The sequence below is a fragment of the Euwallacea fornicatus genome, chromosome 13, assembly GCF_040115645.1.
Source record: "Euwallacea fornicatus isolate EFF26 chromosome 13, ASM4011564v1, whole genome shotgun sequence".
NCBI classification, from domain to species: Eukaryota; Metazoa; Arthropoda; class Insecta; order Coleoptera; family Curculionidae; genus Euwallacea; species Euwallacea fornicatus.
Window position 1 is genome coordinate 3,027,186 of NC_089553.1, and position 19,404 is coordinate 3,046,589.

At 39.2% G+C, this 19,404-nt stretch overlaps 1 protein-coding gene across 3 annotated transcripts in view; it reads left to right on the plus strand.

Annotated features, from left to right (window-relative positions):
• The first annotated feature begins 18,727 nt into the window (after window positions 1-18,727).
• The window catches only part of rsh (radish), an 83,069-nt gene continuing 82,392 nt past the window's right edge, over window positions 18,728-19,404 (plus strand). For all 3 annotated transcript variants that reach the window (XM_066289291.1, XM_066289292.1, XM_066289293.1), the window contains exon 1: window positions 18,728-18,857. The gene's annotated coding sequence lies outside the window, so the exon portion shown is untranslated. The remainder of the gene's footprint in view (window positions 18,858-19,404) is intronic.

A 19,404-nucleotide genomic window follows, 5' to 3' on the forward strand; every position in this document is an offset into this window, starting at 1 on the left:
GCATTCATTATTTCATTCAGTTTGATAATGACGCATGAATGTAGTCTATTCATGGAAGTATTGTTGGAAATACGCGAGCGGCCTGTTTTCAAAATTCAAATTCGTGGAGAGTGATTGAATCATGATCTGGAGTGGAAAGACAGATGATGATGTTTACTATCTACAACATGTCTATTTGAAAAGGAGTCACCTTCCATATTTCAATCCTCATAGCAACTACGTAAATATGCAAACGTACGTCAATTTTATTTTCAAGAGGGGCACTCTTTAAGTCGATTTTCTATCAAATTACATGCAGTTTCTGACGGGGGTGGCACCAACTATTAAGATCTTAAATGGGAAGGGGGTTGAGGTACAGCTCGTTTGGGTAGTCTTTCAAGTTCTTCAAATTACCTGTTTTTTTGTTTTCACTGAGGCGTTTTCAAATAGTCATTTTCGAACAGCCAACGAGTTTAGGTATCAACTGGTAAAATGCTGTCCGTTATTTTCTAAACAGTAATAAATTCCGTTTTCTAACTTCACGCTAACAATCACAAATACTTTTATCGGAGTTTCTTTACACGCAGCTGTAATTCTTTCCTTTTATTTTTCCAAATCGTGATGCTGCGTTTCATAAACAACAGATGATTATTTTGGTTTTGATTTGTTTATTCGTAATTGTATTTATTGAAATGTTCCATCTGCAGAAGAAACAGTAAGAATCAGGCCGGCTTAAAGGCAGGTGAGAGTGCTTTACAAGAAGATCCTCTTCATTCTCAACAAAACGGAGCTCGGTTAGAGAGCAGTTACCCGATAAGTCTCCTGGCAAACGGACGGGTCGAAAAAGTCCAATTGGGTGGCCTCCGCGATCGCCAGATTTAACACCTTTGGATTTTTTCCTCTGCATGTATCTTAAATCTGTTGTTTTTAAAACCCAACCTCAAGACTTAGAACTGTTAAAGAAAATAATAAGAAGCATTTGTGAACGTTAGCATGGAGTTTGAAAACAGACTTTATTACTGTTCAGAAGAGAATTGGGGGTATTTTGAACACTTAAAACATTAATAAGCAGTTTTTACACAATACAGTTGATATCCAAGCTTATATTCGGTTTGTATATGATTTTTCGCGAACTTCTCAAATTAAAAAAAAAATGAAAAATTTGGAAAGGTAATTGAAAAACCTTTGAAATGAGATACAACTCAACCCCTTTCCCATTTAATATTTAAGTGACTGTTTCCACCCCGGTAGAGGGTGCATGAAATTTAATAAAAAACTAACTTAGAGTGTTCCCCTTGAAAAAAAATCGATATGTTTTTGCATATTTACATATTTTCCAAAGGACCGTAATATCGAGGGTGATTATATAGGATGATTCATAACTATGGGGATCAAATCTCTAAGGATTTTTCAATGCGGTACTGGAAGACATTTGGGTGTAAGAATCCATGTCAAGAAATGTCTCCCTAAGGCGCTATGGCCTTGTGGTGGCATAAGACAGTTACGTGCAAAAATGTATTTTATTGAGTTATTTTTATTTACTTCCAACTTAAAACTTCTTGAAAACACCCCATTAATCATTCGACAGCAAACGTGGCTGCAACACGATGGTGTGCCTGCACGTTAATCCATTCAACCCCGTTAGTATTTAGATCGTTCGTTCAGACAACATTGAATTGACAGAGATGGTCCAGTTTTGTGGCCCCTTAGGTCAACCGATCTGACACTTCTCGAATTGTCTTTGTGGGGACGTATAAAGCCTTTAATTTGTAAAACGCCTGTGGAAACTGAGCAAGACTTGCCTGCAGGAAGTATTTGCGACGTTTAAATGCGTTCTAGGCGATTATCGATTTTTTTTTAGAAACTGTATACTGGGTGTTCACGTGAAAAGCACTACCGCCCCTCCAACTTTTGAATATATTGAAGTAGGAAAAAGCGCACAAACAAAAAGTGCTTGAAAGTTCGTGTAGCTTTTCAAGATGATTAACAGTTTCATACAGGGTGTTTAATAAACGCGTGCCAACCCAATATTGCATTTTTTGAACGATGAAGCGTTATTTTGTTTTACATATTTAGGTTCTGCGTTTTATTCCGAATTCAACAATATTCATATTGAATTCCTGATAAAACGCACAATTTAAATTTGTAAAAACGTAACACTTAATTGTTCAAAAAATGCAACATTGGGTTGGCGCACGTTTGTCAAACACCCCGTATAAAACTGCTGCCTATCTTGAAAAACTGTAAAAACTTTCAAGTACTTTTTGTTAGAATTTTTTTTCAATTTCAATATATTAAAAACTCGGAGGGGGGTGGGACTTTCCGCGTGGACACCCTGTACAGCGTTTAAATTGGTTAGTTGAACGTTCAATTAAGGACGTCGTTTTGAACAATCACTGTACAAATGTATCAAAATGAAACGTACCAAAACTTTGTAAAACACATTTTTGCACATGACTGTCTTAAAGCATCATAAGGCTCTAACGCCTTAGTAAGGCATTCCCGGATGCGGGCCCTAACGCTCAAACGTATTCTATCGTTGAACTTAGTAATCTCCAGAAGTTTCATCCCATAGTTCTGCAACATCCTGTATGAACCGAAACGTATATCTGCTGCGGGCTAAGTTTCGAGCAAGCCGAGTATGTGGTGGTACCGTAATTGTATGGCAGCGGAATGGGGCATTTCCACGTTTCGTGTACAGTTCCCTCCCTACATAATGAAGTCGTGCATTAACGAAGCATCGCGTGTGTAAGTGCGCCGTTAATGGCACCGTTAACAATAACCAAATTTAATGGGGAAAAGTTTGATGGTTTAAAGTTTGAATTTTTTTTTCGCAGTTTAAGTTTTATTGCTATTTTCGTCACTTGTGGTACAATACGCCCCCTTTCTGCAACTGTTCCATCGATCCGCCGCCGTGAGGACACACGACACAGAACATAATCAACTATATATATATTTTTTATCATTCTAATTCAGTATTTGACTGAAACTTCTAGTTATTTTCGATCTTTATAACTAGACAGAACGTTTCGTTAACGGTCTTATTCCGATTGTAAAGGGCTTTCAACGCTCAAATTGAAAGCTGCATAACCCCGACGCGTACTGAAACGGAAGCAGGGACGCCGTTTACCTCCCACGACGCATTGTTTAGGAATTCTATTCGGTTTCTGTTGTAGTTACCCATATTATTTAAATCGGAATTGTGCCAGCTGAAACGTAAAGTTTTCCAGAAATGGCACTACTTCGCTCCCCTTTTTCCTTGAAATTCCATTCAATTATGCTTCGAGCTTATGTTACTTTATTCCCTGCAACAGCCTTTAGAACCACCTGTTATTAGACGCCGGATATTTTTAGTAGTGCGAGGCGTGCAGTCTAAATTTCGCGTTTTACTGATATGTAAAATTCCAAAGATTCTTCCATAACTTCCTAAATTAGCGATCCGAAGGCTTGGAATTCTCCAAGCATGCCATTCGTTCCGCTATCAGATTCAATAGATTGCAGGATCCATATTGATTTGAAGGCAATCCCGCGTCTTCTATTAAGTGGTCCGTTGTCGTAAATCACCGTGATTATCTCATTAATTTTATTTGCGGTCTTGATTTGAGCAGCACGTTCGAGCAAAATTCGAGCATATAAAGACGAGATTTTCCATGTTGATTAATGCACTCGCAAACTTGTTATTTATTGTCATACACTCGCGGCTGGGAAAAAATTCCCCATTACCGCATCCATAATTGAGTAGTTTAAATTGGTTTCCAAGGCGATTTGGACTGTTAATCCTAATTGGGGTCTCACTCCACATCGGCCAGTTAAGATTTGACTAAGTTTACGCCGTAATTGTCAGCTCTAGTTGGTGCATAAAACGATGCGAACGGCTAAGATAAGATATATCACTTTTAAAATATTTACTGCTCCTCCGGCATCTCCCTCGTTTAAATTACGGATATCAAATTTTTATAAGTTTCCTTGTTTTCCCTTAGGAGATCAAATTGACATTTGGATGGAAAACGACGAACTGCTGGCCCGAGAAGACGTGTAAGTTAAGTTTTCTGTTGATTATTCACGCCTTTAAACGATCGTCACAAAGATTTATTTGAAAACTCGCGACCCCCATCGCCTTATAATTGCCCAATCAGACGTCCGCCACGATGTACAGGAGGCCCGTTTAAAATAGTCGACCTGGAATATTTTTAGCGGAATTTTTTCCCTGGGAAAACCTCGGGACACGTCAATTTCAGTTTTAAAGCGGACGTTTTCAGATCATTAATTGGTAGGCGTAGAGTCATCCCCCTAAACGGGGTTGCAATCCCTTGAAGAATCTAAAATGGCATTGAGGGGTCAAGTGGCGCATAAAATTAATGGCATTTGAATTCTCTTTACGGGTGTGCTGAAAATTTTTTGCTCCGCCTTTAAATGTTGTCAAAAAACGTTTCAAAACATCCGTGAAATAAATTTAAAAAAAAAAAAACAAATTTGAATGTTTTATTTAACGAAGCACTCAAATTGCGACACAGTTATTTCCATGCAATAATAAAGTTCTTACTTAACCTCTTCCCGAACATTTTGTAGAATTTCGGGAGTTATTTCACCACGAGCTGTCATTACCCCGTGCGAAGGCCTTCTAAAGAGGTAGATTTGGTTTTATAAACAACAGTTTTTAAATGACCCCATAATAAAAAGACCAATGATGTTAAATCAGGCGGTCTTGGAGGCCATTCACTGAAACCTTTTCCACCAATTCAGTGTTCGGGAAATTGTTGGTTGAAAAAGTTATGTACAGGAGCTGCGTAGTGTGGCGGAGCGCCGTCCTTTTGAAAAAATACATGATTCTCTCAGATCTGATCGGCGTTTCCAACGATATCCATAACGCGAGGGTAGATGACGTCTTGCTGCAGACTGTGGTAAGATTCACCCGTCAGGTTATCAGGTAGAAAAAAGATCAACCAATACGATTTCCTAAAATCCCAATTCATACATCCAATTTTTCTGGATACAGTGAATGCTGTTCTCTTATAATTTGAGGATTCACATCACTCCAGTATCTGCAATTATGTTTGTTGATGAAACTGTTCAGAAAGAATATGCATTCGTCACACAAGCATGTAGAATATCAAAAATTGGGATTAATCAAAACGCTTTCATTCATCACTTCACAAATTTCGCTTATGGCGATCTGGATGATCTTCATTGAGCTCTTGAATAAGATGCAACTTATAGGGTTGAAAATGAAACTTTTTCAAGTGAGTTGGGTTTGTTGCGTAAGTTCAACGACTTGTATTTTTGTATGATCTACAGGGTATTTCTGAATAGATGGTAAACAATTTAATGGGTAAATCGTAAGCCAATTTTAAAATGAAAAGTTCGTAGAGAGATGTATCCAAAAATGCTTCGGCTTCGAACAAAAGGGTGTTCAAAGTACCTTTGCGTTCTTACAAACACTTCCAAAAAATATTGTATTTTGACAGTTTCAGGCGATTGACATCCAATAGTTGTCAAAATTGACAGCAAACAAATGCAGCAAAAATTCATGGCCAACTTCACTAAGCGTTACTTTATTATTTAAATTGATTGACGTGAACGCCCCTGACTAATATCGCGAATATTACCTAAACCATCGATTTAAGCGACATTTCACAAGAGACTGAAAAGGGAGAAAACGCAATGCGGAATTCAGAAATTTGTCTGAAAGAATCAAAATATTAACAGAAAAATAATACGATAGATGCGAGCTCAAGGCCCATCAATCAATCATCGTTTATGAAATCGAAGTCCGAAAAATTTCCGTTTGTGGGAAACATACGATGTATGACAGGTACAATTTTTATTAAGTTCTGATAACAAATGCACAAGTAATTAAAAAAAAACGAAAAAAAAAGTGTTTTTTTGACACCCCGTAGATCGAGGCCAATGTATTTTTGGACACAACTTTACATGAAATTTTCGTCTTAAATACGACTCAGACTCACGCATTCATTTTTTTCCCATCTATTCAGAAACACCCTGTATAATCCTCGTCAAATGGCATGACTTTGGAGAAATTGGAAAGAGGGAGTGACGAAATTTGTCACATGAAAGAGTTTCTGCTAAGACACCTCAAATGTCTCTCTTTTCACCTAAATTGAGAACTATATTCTTATACGGTTAAATCGCCATAAGTAAACGACGGTTTGCGCAGAAAATCCTTCATGAAACTTGAAATTATCCTCGAGCGACTTGGTTTATCGCGGGGAATTTAATCGCGTCAAAGCACAGATCACTCATAATTTTTCACATAACGTGAGCAACTCTTGTTCATTCATTCCCCGTAATGTAACTTTGATGGAGAGAAATCTACGTTTTAATTTCTCATTTGAAGTTGCCAAAAAATGCGTCAGGTGCAGAGCACCATTCTTTTGAGGATTCGAGAAACGATAAAACTTACTGCCTCACCGAAGTTAAAGAACACATGCGGAGTTAGCCTGCAATGAACACGTTACACATCAAACGATGAAGTGTTTTAGGGTGTAGTTTGAAAATTCGTTGCAAAACAAAGGAGCCAATTAATTTTCTTGTTAAAACCCGCATATCCATTACATTCCTACAAACATTCCTTTGTAAAATTGTAAAATGGCCGATAGCGTTATTGTTCGGGGGCCGCGTTAACGCTAATTGGCGTAACGTAAACGATAAACCAATCGAGAATTGGCGAATCAAGTTAAATCGAAACGTTCTCAATTTCGATCCGTACTTTCATCTGAAAATTTGTGGTGAGCTTTCGTCCATGTTTTTTGAGATACTCTATAATCCCTCCCCCCCCCTCCCCCTCCCCGCCCCACGAAACATACAAATTTGTTAGGCCTAGTTGCTCGTCAGGCTGCGACACAAACTCCCGGGACGCAGCACAGATAGGAAAATTCGATAAATTATAATGAAACTGACAATTTCTAACAGATAATTATTACGCAAGGACAACGGGGTAAACATGGGCACATTGTAGTGAGTTTTACTTCCGAAACAGGCAGCCCAACTTTACCGCGCGAGTTTGTCGACCGATCGGGGCACATTGGTCGCTATTTCGTGTGTAGGCGGAACTCCTATTTCAGCACAAACGTTGCCGAAGAACACTCAGTATGAAAACCGCAAACGTCGCTCTCAATTTCAACCAACAGTTCGCCTTTGGAAGTTTGAGACCCCGTTGCAGCCCACGTTTTATCGTTGTTGGCACAGACAAGCAAATATGCGATATGAATTATGCATATTCATCCCTCTTTTTTCATGCCAAAAATACCCCGCACGCCACGAAAAGTTCAGAACGCAAATTTCACGAGATTTACGGCCAGATCTCCCCGGTGTCACTTGCCTTAACGATCGATGAAATTTTAAAACCTTTTGGCCGAACCACGCCTCTGAAGTTTGAAAAGTTTTATTTTGCCTTTAGGTTTATAATATGGGCAAAATTGGTCCCGTGCTGAAATGAATCTTTCACGACCTCTTCCCAGTCCTGCAGAAATTAGCGTTTGACAAACAGGTGTTTATGCGAAATCGATGAAAACACCACAAGACCTTTAAATTAGATTCGGGAAGTTCAGGCGAATGATAATTTCCCTTGCGCGCCACTGTTCTGGCGACTTCCCTATGAGATTCAAACCAAACGGAATTTCGCGCGACTTTCCGGTGAATATTTTCAATTTTCGCCACTGAGATATGGATCTTATAAAACTTTTTAAATTTCAGATCGGGAGCTACTAAACTTTCCATGAAGAACAGTCGACGAAAAAACGTATTTTTGTGCTTACGCGGGTGCCTTATTGCTTATTTATTAAAATGGAGGCCGACGAAAAGACGTTTTGGGGCTTGATTTCTTCCTATGAATATTTCAAATAACATTGAAAAGTTAGGCATTCGCTTAGGAACACTATTTTCGTTGCGGTGTTTCGACAAATCTGCGAAACTGTGAGCAAACAAATTGTTTTTTAGGTCAAAAAGCCCCCAGAGGCATCCGTTCTTTTCGAACAACATGCCGCTTTCCCCGTGAAAGAAACTTCCAAGCTCGGTGTTATTAAGTTTAAGCCTTAATCAAAAGTTGCGTGAAGGATGAAACAGTTTAGCTGGCGATTATTTGCGCTCCTCTACAAAAGCTACCGCGTCGCAAAAGATAAAAAAATCAAATTTGACGTCCTACAGTAAATGCCGTGACAACATACTTGCGTGCCCGCCTTTGTGCCGATGGAGCGCAACGAAAGTGCGGGAGAAAAAAGCGGAAAAAAAAGTGGAAGGAAATAGCGGAGAAAGAAAAGGTGGAGGAAAAAAGTGGAAAAAAAAAGTGGAAGAAACGAAGTGGAAGAAAAAAAATCGAAGGATGAAATAATAATAAAGAAAAAAGTGTAGGAGAAAAAAGTGGAGAAAGGAAAAGTGGAAGAAAAAAAGTAGAAGAGAAAAAAATTGTAGGATGAAATTAATAATGAAGAAAAAAATTTAGGAGGTAAAAGAAAAGAAAAAAAATGGAAAAAAAAATATTAGATATATGTATTTCGCCAGTCCATATCCAAAAAGGAATAAATAATAATATTAGGTTTAATTTTATGAAGTAAACGTCTGGACTCATTAAGAATAAATAAGACTAGAAAAAATAAACAAAAAAAAGGGGAAATAGGAGATACAGCACCACATAGGAAAGGAATCATTAGTTAGTCTTTGCATGGATCTTGCCCATGCAATACAAAAATAAAATAGTGCTCCAGCTTGTATTAACAACTTGTGCTGTGTTTTATTAACCACTCATTTTCCTTCCTTATCCAAGAGAAAAAAAAATGGAAGAGAAAAAAATCGTAGGATGAAATAATAATGAAAAAAAAAGTGGAAAAAAGAAAAGTGGAAGAGAAAAAAATCGTAAGATGAAATAAGAATGAAGAAAAAAGTGGAAGAGAAAAAAAGTGGAACAGAAAAAAATCGTAAGATGAAATAAGAATGAAGAAAAAAGTGGAAGAGAAAAAAAGTGGAACAGAAAAAAATTGTAGGACGAAATAATAATGAAGAAAAAAGTGTAAAAAAAAATAGTGGAAGAGAAAAAAACTGCACAACTCTGTGTCCGAACTAAAATACTTAAATGAGATTAAAGAAAAGATAACATCTGCTTTTCATACTCCCCACGCAATATTCCCGCAAATTTCCAGGACAATATCTAAATTAAAGCCCCGAGGGTGGAAATTACTGGCCTCACAACCATTTTTACAGTCCCCTCATCCGGTTGGGAGTAACGTTAAACTCCAAAAGCATGAATTTCATTTTGGGAGAATCTTATACATATATAAAGCATAAAATTTTAGGTTGTAGCAAGGCTGCGTGAATAAGATTAAAATATTAGTGCATGCTTTAGCTCGTTTTTTTCAAAACGTGCCCTTTTCTCATCTTTTTCGCTCGTGTTTCGTTGTAAACCGTTTCTTCCATAGACCACGATTGGATAAATTCATATGATAATTAAGTTTCGGTGCCCGCAAACAATACTTAACGCTAATATACGTAAAAGCAGTGGCGTATTGTTGGACATTTAGGCCTGACAAAATTCTGAAATTAAATTTACGATATGCGACTAACGTACTCCTTTGACTTTCACGGGAATTACATTGAGAAAATGCGACGTCGTGGAAACCATGCGACTTACGCTGAGATATGGGGCCCATGGAGCAGTGACGTAACATACGTCGCTCGTTGCTCGAGGATTGACTAAAAATTGGATAATTCGCAGCTGATCGTTACAAAAGCGGCTCGCACGCCTCTCATTTGCGTCTCTATATGTGTTTTCTCTACAAAATGCAAATCCCGTAAAAAAACTCATTAGGAAATGCAATTTTGTGTAACTCGTATCATATTGCGGGGCCTCGGTTTGCTTGTCTCGCAGAATCCCACTCGTTATACGAAAAAATGTATTTCCTAACTGGTTACATAAATAGGTATTTCCATATAAAGAGATTTTGCATACACATCTCTTACATTTACAATAAACTCATATAGGAGCTAGGCAACCACTTGTAGGTTCGAGATCGATACCATCGTGCCAACTAGACACACAGCTTCAAAGTAATTCATTTGCATGACTGAATAAAGCGGCGATTTAGATAAGTAAACTTCTAGTTTGTTGAGATTGAAGCTTTCCTAGAAAATACGCTTCTGCTTATAGGTGAAAGAGCGAATTTTGATCATCAATAAAACTATGTTTACCAGATCCACACAAATGTATTTTCAAAGGGCCTCACTCAAATAACACCCCGTAAATTACGGAGATAGGGACCGTGCAATAATAGATGACTTTAGGGCGTATTAAGGAGGGAAGCGAACGTGCTATTTGAGTTTTGAGTTTGTTATGCGGTTCCTTAACTGTGTTGTGTCCTTCGTTACAAACTAAATAACTGAAACCATGTTGGTTGGTAAACAAGTTTCCTTTATGCGAACAAATTTTACTCGATTTTGGCCTCTGCATATGCCGTGAGGGACATGTACAGCAAGCCTCATACAGGAAGTCGCCATATTTAAATGAGATGCATAAAGAAAAATCCAGTGATGTCAAATTAGGAGATCCAAGCGGTCAGAATTGGTCCGTGTTGCGTCCAGTCCTCCTGCCCCAGAAGGCGTTCGTTAATACACGTTGAATTGTGTATAGGTGTTTCATGGCGCCGTTGTCCCACAACGTTCATTACGGCCAGGGGCGGCATACCATTAAGAAGTCCAATGTAGTATTTAACAATTTGACGAAAAAAAAAAGAGTTTTCCCCAAAGAGAAAAGTAACGACCGACGACTGGATAATTCAACATCCCCACCAAGCATGGACGAAATTTGTTTCCATGAAAGGTTTGTGTTACGCTTTCGCAGTTAACACCTGTTTTTTCGGCAATAGCTTAGGAACTCGTCTCGATGTCGGCCACACCCAAACATACTTGTAGTATAATGCTGCATCTTTAGAGGTTTTCGGTAGCTTAAAAGGTCGTTCGACATTACCACCTCCTGAGCCGGTCGATTTAAACTCAGCCATCAACCCAGCGACTGCTGATACCTGAGCATTTTTACCTGGGTTCTGGGCATTAGCGCCAGGATCGTTTGCGCTGAAAATCAGTACGATGGTAACTTTTTAAATAAATTATTACCAATTTGATTAAATTAAAACACTTATCAAATGTATGATATTAAATAGACGAAATGAAATCAAATAAAAGAGTAAAAAGGTCCTTAACGACGTTTACTTTGTGTGTGACACCGCTTCCACCACTAGATATTTTGTTACGATCTTGCGGTGAAGTAATAAAAATCACACTTACCGCACGCAAAACCGTAACTAAAGTAAAACCCGCTATTCACTGACGTTGCCCAGATGACCTACATTTCATATATATTCCCGTAGTTGCATGGTGAATGAAATTACATTCGAATCCCTTTACAAGACCGCAATTAGCATTATTCAAGTGAAATGTTTTGTTTCCATTATCCGGCCCATTTACCATCAGCTAAATATGCACCACGTGGAGCACAGATTTTGGTAAAACACACCTGATGGAAACTTTTGAGGGCCTTCATACCCCAAATATAAATGGGATTAGATTTTATCCGGAACCCGGACGTTGCCATAGTTACGCACGGTTTCTTTCGCCACCCCTTTTCAAATTAGAGGTAATAGAAAGGAAAGTCGGTTGTCTATTATCAAGGAAATGGGTGCGCTCATTGCTGGCTCAAGCCGAGCTCGTAATGTTCATTAATTATTGAGCAGAGTTTTGAGGGTAAAAGTTGTGTATTAAATAGGTACACGGTGTAACCCGTGAAGTTCGCGCGACATGGATTTCCTTCTACTAAATTTCGACTTTGTCTTCGGCCTGTGCCTCGCGAAGGCCGAGGAATGACATGCAAATTAAAAAACAAGTGACTATCTCCAACTGTCAAACTGTCATTTTTTTTTTCAAAAAAAGGTAACAGTACCGTAAACGGTTTTCGCTCCGATCGTTCTGATTTTTTATGTTGTTCTAAAGGTCATTTTGAACAACTTTTCTAAAGGGACAAGGGCGCGCAAATGCCTTTTTTACACTTTTTTTTAGGTTGAACATTTTTCCAAATCCAACTGTCTTACGGGATCGTGGAGCGAATAGGGGTGCTGGGTGGGATAAGTAAGGTAAGGTAAGGTAAGGTAAGGTAAGGTAAGGTAAGGTAAGGTAAGGTAAGGTAAGGTGAGGTGAGGTAAGGTAAGGTAAGGTGAGGTGAGGTAAGGTAACACATTTCCATTTTTATTTCTCTATTGAAATTGCAAAGTTACATCCACCTCAGTAAGGAAATTTATTTCATTTAGTTCAGGTTAGTTCAGGTTAGTTCGGATCACTTCAGTAAAGGAAATTTATGTCATTTAGTTTCAATTCTTATCAAGCAATATGTTTTTCATTTACTTATTTTGATCAGAATTTATGTTTTTTTTTCAATTTCGATTGCAATTAAAATAAAATTGTAAAATTTTTGTGTATCTTTCTTGCGCAGGGACCACGCTAGTATTTTAGTCGATTAAGTGAAGTGCCTTTCGGGATTCACGGAGTGAATTGGAGTGCTGAGTGAGGTAATTATCAACAACGTTTCAGATCTTTAAAGCAACAACAAAATATTACATACCCATAGTGAAGCAGTTTACCCCACCCAGCACCCCTATTCGCTCCACGATCCCGTAAAACCGTCGGATTTGGAAAAATGTTCAACCTAAAAAAAAGTGTGAAAGAGCCATTTGCGCGCTCTTGTCCCCTAAGAAAAGTTGTTCAAAATGACCTTTAGAACGACATATTAAAAAATCAGAACGATCGGAGCGAAAACCGTTTACGGTGTAATTACTCAAAAAAATTCAAAATATTTTTCAAAATTTTGAAAAACCGCAAAATTTCGACGTTTCCTATTTTTTATCCACACGTCAGCGTTCGGCTTTTTTACTTTTTTATATTCCTACATTTCCGAAGTATTCAAATCGGCCGACAACCCTGTAAGGACAATTACAGGGTATCAAAGTAATTGCCCGAATGAGTGCTCATTAGTTAAAATTGTACTGAGTACGTGTTTGTGAAGAAGATGAAAAATGGACTAAAGACCCCTCGTGTTCCTCGATTCGAAGTTGATCCAGCCGTTAAACAAAACGCTCAGGTTACCTCATTGTGTTTTTTTTATAAAGTTAACTGACACAGAATTGGATATATAAACAAATATCGGAATAAAATGGCCACATTATGCATTAAACGGCCATTGTGCACCTTTCTCCATGCGCATACCATTTAGCATGTGCCAAAACGGCCTATAGAAAGATATATTTGTGACAACTTTAATTAATGAACGTTCATCCAGACAATTGCTTTGATATGTTATAATTGCGGCTACAACGTTGCCGACTGTTTGGAATACTCCGTAATTGCAGAAATTTTTTTTTATGGGAGTCGTCAGAAAAAGTCGAAAATTGGCAAACGCGCGGAAAATAAGAAACGTAGGAAGTTTGCGATTTTTCAAAATTTTGAGAAATAATGGCGGATTTCGAGCGTTTTTGAAAAAAAAAATGCAATTTTCCAGGTAGGGACAGTCGTCCGTTCCCCGATGTGTACATAAGTGATTTCTCATCATTTGCGAGGCACGACCCGAGGTCAAAGTTCACTCGAATTTACAAGTAAAAACAATTTCCCGCACAATGCGGACTTTGTGAACGACGTTGTGTTACGTTTTCAAGCGTTACACCAGTTTCGACATACCGATTTGGCTATATCAATACCGAGGCCCTAAGGACTCTCCATAATACCGGTCGTCAGAAACTCAGTGTTTCGACAGATACTTAGATATTCTCTCTGTGTAACTGTCTCCTGAACCGCACCCACATAATTAAAATTCAAAATACACATGTTTGTGTACATTAGCGATCACGTTCTCCCTTAGGTTGTTTGACCAAATACGCCTCATAAAATATTACGCGATAACAGAGGTATATTTGGTAAATCAGACCAAAATACTCCTTATATGATTAATTTAGGGGTTGGGGATGTTGCGCTAAATCTCGAACTATGTATTGAATATCCGAATAATGTAAACAACTCGGAGCTGATGTAGCTGACATCTAAGCACATACTGGAACACGGTACCGAAGCATCGTGGGTGTTTGTGTTTATGACATGGTTGAGAACGGTTAATTTACGCGTTAGATTGACGTTAGAAGGTGACTTCAAATGTTCCATGATGAGCGAGTTTATATTAGAAAATCAGCGGCGGGGTGTCACACGTGGAATTCGGCACATCGTACCCCCAACCACGAAGGAAATATTTTTTCGCTCGGGACATAGTTGCGTCCGACAACCGTCCGGCACGTCTCTTGTTTCCTATAGGGTTCTGGTCAGATTTCTGCCAGTTAAACTCAGTAGTCACGTGCAATTTATGTTAAAAACCAACTAGGTTGGCATGCACACTGGAAAGCAATAACAGGACATGTAACAATGCAGACATATTTTTCAGCCCCAAATTTCTTTATTTGAGAACCCGCCAGGAGGCCTCCGGCTCTATTCGGATTTTTGCCAGTTGGGGTCAATAATCACGTGCTCTCGTAGTTGCATCAGTGGTATTAAGCCTCCCGTGTGAGCCCTTATGTATGGGCACATAGCGTTCCAAATCAAAGTGTGTATTTCAATCACAGATTATTCTAACAAAATTAACAAATACACATTATTTGGGCCCAAAATCCCTCTAATTGGTCCCGCTTCTGAGCTAATGATTTTCAATAGTATTTTCCAAGGGCGCCCCTTGTGAAATTCGTTGCACTTTGCCGATTTGGAACCAATCAAAGCCAGCTCGCAAAACTAAAAAAAATTGTAATAAAGAGAGAAAATTTCCGATATACATGTAAGGCTACCGAAGCCAATTTATCTCCATTAAATTCGCCAAAATCGATAGAATCCTGCAAATGTGGACGGGAAGGGATGGAATTTAATTTGTAACCTGTTCAACGAAAACCTTTATATTATATAACAGACCCATTAGAGGCGCATTAAAAATGGGTGTGGGGGTCTCAAAGGGCAGGAGGGGTGGGCGTAGGCGGATGGCTGCATCCGGACTTCGAACAGGTTGTTCAGGATTTCAGGTTCAGAGGGAGACCTTCACCCCCTGCTCAGTGATGCCCCAGTTTCTAAATTTAGCGGAGTTCGATCGATTTGGCTCGACTGCCTTTTAGAGCGGGTACGCTTGTTTAAATATATTGTTATTTATTTTATTACACACAGGTGTTCAAGGTTTATGAAAGATTTAAAAACGCCAATCAACTGATCAGCAGCAGCTTATGCGTAACAAACGACCCATTTTTCAGGCAGTTGGGAAGACCATAAGTAGCTTCGTTCCCCATGTCCACTAGAAGAAAGAAGTTCGCCTTATCCAACCATAGTTAGAGGAAATGATTTTTCAAAATAGGGATAGGAAGTCAGCATTGCTAAATCTTAATTGATTTTCTACAAGAACACCATTTTCTCTGGAGACTTCAAAGGACAAATGCGACCGGATTAAAAATTTATCTTTAATAACAGGTAGTTTTGTCCTGCATTGTGCTGATAAAACGTTAAACCGGACGTGTAAGGAGCGGAATTGTGTCGTATGATCGCCGAACACATATCTATCAGAGAAAGGTCAGTTAGCCGCGGCATCTTAATCTAGTTAAATTGAAGTAACGTGGGCGGAACCAGAAAGAGCTCACGATTCCTCCCGCTTCCGAATTTTCAATTATTTTTCTATATCCGTTTGGCACATCTCGGATTCCTGAAATATCCTCTTAGAAAGCTTTTACTTCGTCCCTGACTGTTTAAATGTATAAATTAAAAAAAATTAAATTAAGGAATCACTCATCAGCTCGACTGCCGAAAATATACAGGGTGGCCGAAAAATAACATTTAAATGTTTTTGGAAGGCAGTCGAAGATTGAAATTATAAAAAAAGAGTTCTGATAAACGTAGTCCAAAAATGGTTTCTCGAGATGGCTAGGATCCCGTGTCCATGAGATGTCCGTATAATCGTGCATCGGTATATAAAAACTAATTTTTCTGGAAAACGGTCTCTCCTAACGATAAGAATTTCAGTTAAAATACATTCGCTATCCAGTAGTTTGATTTCAAAAGTTAAGAACTGTTAGAAACAAAAAAGTTAGCGTAACATGCAAGTAGGAATCCCTCGTATGTAACCGTCCTGACTAAAATACGCAATTATTTACACAAAAGAAGTTTTTTCATTCCAACTTTTTAGAGGTTACAGAATTTCACAATTTTGTCGCAAACCGTATCGAAAATATTGCCAAAACAACCACCTTCAGACTTCCCGCACAAGGGCTTCTGGTCCCTTTTCGTAGCAATTTTTGGGGAATGTCTATAACGACTTTTTTTCTTATTTTAAATCCAGAATCGCCCCCCGAAACCATTTCGCCGTTACTTCCGGACACCTCGTATTTGTGTTGGAAAGTTCACTCGGTCACGGCAGTTTCATCTAGTCAGATGAACGCCGACAGAAACTGAAAAGCTTATTTTGCTAAAAGCTCTTACCCTTCGACAGTATGCCATAAATGCCGATAAATAAATTAGTGGTTTTCGCTGCTTCTAGTGGGTGCGCGAAGCAGACGGCAGCCGAGTTATCCAGGACACATTCGGACATTTTGCCAAGCGACTCTTCTATGACAAATATACGTTCGGTGGCATTACAAGCTGGAACGTAAAAATGTAAATTTCCTGATTTCTAAACCCGCTGTCCATCTTCTACACAATATTTTTTTCTGCTGTAGACCAATAAATCTAAAGAATGCGAAAGCGAACAACGGACATGCCTGCAAAATGCTAAACATTTTATCGAATTTTCCGGGGCTCGCCTCTCCCAAACCTGTTCCATTTTTCCCTGTTGCAAAGGATTATTTATGAGACATATCTGCGACGATATAAGTTGCCATATTTCCATAGTTTTCGGCTGTGCTGGAGAGATTCCGAAGCCGGAGGTCCTCGGAGTGTTAACGAAATTAAGGTAATGAATGCTTCCAAGAAGAATCCGTCAGCGTTAACAAGCAGGAGACAAAGAAGGCGGTCGCCGCTCCTTTAATATAGAATATTCCATTAAACTATATAATAATGGAAAGAGAGATAAATGGGCCAAATGTCGACGCCCCGATCCTACCCAATACCTGTTGTCGCGGCGCTGCTGTTTCGTTTCGTCAAACTAATATATTTTCGTTTTATTTCTCGTTGACAAGCAAATGGCTGAAATAGAAACACTTTTGTCGCCTTAAACGGGAAATTCCAACAAAGACGCATTATTCCCGTTTTCTATTATTTAAAAAAATAGCTCCTTCGCCATTTTGTCAAGACTCTTACAAAGATACCGTTTGGATCGGTACTTCAGTGATGTTCAGCAGTAGGAATTACGTTTGTATCGAAAGTGGCATCACGAACAACTCTGTAGTGAATAAATCATTCGCACGGAAACGTTCGTTTTCACCCGAAGGCCCCGTTACACGCACAGCTTTTACCGGAGCGCAAAAACAAACCGAAAGGTGGCAAAACAGATATTGAGTGGAATGGAGTGCTGAGGTTCCCAGTTTTTATTTTCCGCTTTATGATGTTGCTGGATGAAATATGAACGTTCGATGTATACAACGGAAAACGTTCTTAGCTACTGTCGGGCCCCGACCTGAATCGCGTTAACAAAAGCTGGATGCTGAAGATTTAACGGGAAATAGGGTCAAGTTGGATTATTATTCATGGAGAATTGAGCCGATAATGTATTTGTTACTTAAAATAAGACAGCGGCAAATCTTGGGGTAAGGGGCGCAAAGCAAATTTATGAGGTTTGTTTATGGCACTCGATATATATATATATATATATATCACGTCATTGGCGCGCAACAATTTTTAGGGTCGGAAAATTTCCAAAATGACCTTATGCTTCGTTTGGCCGTTGATGTTGCGTACCTCAGAACGGCCTCGGATGCTCCATTGCTTCCAATTCAATTGAGGAGGTGACTACGGGCCTGATTGAAAATTGACCGATAAAGTGGATTGGACGTCGCGCTCCGATGGCATGGCCTCCGCGCATTCCGGACTTAACACCTATGGATATTCGCATTTGGGCAAGACCCATAAGAGATACAGAAGTATATACAATAAGCTAGACGAAAGAGTTATTCCTGTTTTTTTAAACCCCATATACTTGGAATTTTTGATCCATCTCATGCACGAGAGAGCGTTGTTTCAATTTCCAATAAAACGGATGGATAAATTGTTAAATCGAGCGTTTCAATCGCTAAAAATACAGTCCACAACCCATTCCAGTAACACCAGAGTAAGTGACAGCAAGAAAAAAAAAACACATTTATTAAACCTCGAGTTCGGCTGGCCGTACTGAAGTCCTCGTTCCGAGCAAAATGTATATCGCGACGAACCCCATATAATGCCTCTTAGCGAATAAGTATTCTTATCGACAAACAAACAAGCAAAAATATATGGAAAATAGTCAGCGACAGCTACTGTAAAATAAAGGCCGCAAGCGAGAGCCGTACTTCATCGAGATAATGAAACGCTCAGCAAATATAGAGCAGAGTTTTGCCGACATCAAAATATACCTGTTGGACCCGGCATGGAGACGCACTCCATCCCGGATCCCGGCGTGATTCCCGGTGACGTGAGCATCTAGCCAAGATCAATTCTTAGGCACCACGCTGGCTGGTGCGCCGCTACAATCGCTGGATTCAGTTAGACACCAACCAGCGCCTGTTCCAGAGTCCCTTTCCAGGCGCCGCGCTTCGCTTTCGCTCTGTGTATAACTGCTATACGGTTAGTGTGCGTCGCTCTATGTAGCTCTAGAATCGCCTCTCGTTGACCATCAGCAACCCGATTGCAATGTAAGTCTCGCTTTGGCTCTGGCCGTTTCTGACTATTACGCTAGACGTAGATCTTAGGCGCTGTGTATTGATAGCACTTCATTAGTCTCCTAGACACGTAAGAGCTCTAAAAAGTCATTGTTATTACATCGCAACACCAATAGTAGCTAGAAACGTAGTCCACAAAAGAAGTTTAAAGTTCTACTTATACATGCAACTATAGCGGAAAGCGAGGCGGAATGCGATAGAACATCGCACTTATCCAGCAAGAATCCACAAGTTGCAAAGCGTAAGAAGCACGTGAGTTATATGTTAGTTTTATGTTAGTTTTATGTCTCGGGTATAATTTCGGATTTTATTGGCGCAACCGGGGTGTCTAATAAGACCAAGGGGGGATTATCCCGTAATAACGAGAAAAAATTTAAATCGGGTTCCAACGCGATTAACGATACAAGCTCGTCAATTTCGTCGAGTAGATATTGCATTCGCCAATTTTGTCAGGACCGCATTACATTCGCCAATTTGTCAAGCCGCAAAACTGCAATGCAGCGCTTAACGTGAAATATCC